This window comes from Bombus pyrosoma, linkage group LG8, assembly GCF_014825855.1.
Source record: "Bombus pyrosoma isolate SC7728 linkage group LG8, ASM1482585v1, whole genome shotgun sequence".
Taxonomy (NCBI): Eukaryota; Metazoa; Arthropoda; class Insecta; order Hymenoptera; family Apidae; genus Bombus; species Bombus pyrosoma.
The window spans coordinates 9,136,661-9,138,355 of record NC_057777.1 but is presented as its reverse complement, the minus strand read 5'-3'; positions in this window follow the sequence as shown (position 1 = coordinate 9,138,355).

Here is a 1,695-nt window from a genome sequence, read left to right as displayed (position 1 = left end):
TAACGTTATACGTTATAACGTAATACTATATAACGTTATACGTTATACCGTAATACTACATTACGTTATACGTTAAAACGTAATAATATATAACGTTATTTGTTATATCGTAATACTACATAACGTTATACGTTATAACGTAATACTATATAACGTTATACGTTATAACGTAATACTATATAACGTTATACGTTATAACGTAATACTATATAACGTTATACGTTATATAATAATACTACATTACGTTATACGTTAAAACGTAATACTATCTAACGTTGTACGTTATATCGTAATACTGCATTACGTTATATGTTAAAACGTAATACCAACTAACGTTATATGTTATAACGTAATACTACATAACGTTATATGTTATATCGTAATACTCCATAACGCTATACGTCATATCATAATACTGCATAACGTTATACGCTATATCGTAATACCACATAACGTTATACGTTAAAAAGTAGTACTACATAACGTTAAACGTTATAACGTAATAGTATATAACGTTATACGTTATATCGTAATACCACATAACGTTACACGTTATAACGTATTTTCATATAACGTTATACGTTAAAACGTAATTTCATATAAGGTTACACGTTATAGTGTAATACTGTATAACGTTAAACGTTATATCGTAATACTACATAACGTTATACGCTATATCGTAATACCACAGAACGTTATACGTTATAACGTATTACCATATAACGTTATACCCTATAACGTAATACTACATAACGTTATACGTTATAACGTAATAGTATATAACGTTATATGTGATATCGTAATACTACATTACGTTATACGTTATAACGTAATTCAACATAACGTTATACGTTTTAACATAATGCTACATAACGTTATACGTTATAACGTAATACTACATAACGTTATACGCTATATCGTAATACCACATAACGTTATACGTTAAAAAGTAATACTACATAATGTTATACGTTATAACGTAATGCGACATAACGTTCTACGTTTTATCGTAATACTACATAACGTTATACGTTATAACGTATAACCATATAACGTTATACGTAATAACGTAATACTATATAACGTTATATGTGATATCGTAATACTACATTACGTTATACGTTAAAACGTATTACCATATAACGTTATACGTTATAATGTAATGCTACATAACGTTATACGTTATATCGTAATACTACATAACGTCATACATTATAACGTATAACCATATAACGTTATACGTTATAACGTAACACTATATATCGTTATATGTGATATCGAAATACTACATTACGTTATACGTTATAACGTATAACCATATAACGTTATACGTAATAACATAATACTATATAACGTTATATGTGATATCGTAATACTACATTACGTTATACGTTAAAACGTATTACCGTATAACGTTATACGTTATAATGTAATGCTACATAACGTTATACGTTATATCGTAATACTACATAACGTTATACGTTATAACGTATAGCCATATAACGTTATACGTTATAGCGTAACACTATATAACGTTATATGTGATATCGTAATACTACATTACGTTATACGTTAAAACGTATAACGGTATAACGTTATGCGTTATAACGTAATACTATATAACGTTAAACGTTATAACGTAATAGTATATAACCTTATACGTTATAACGTAATACCATGTAACGTTATACGTTA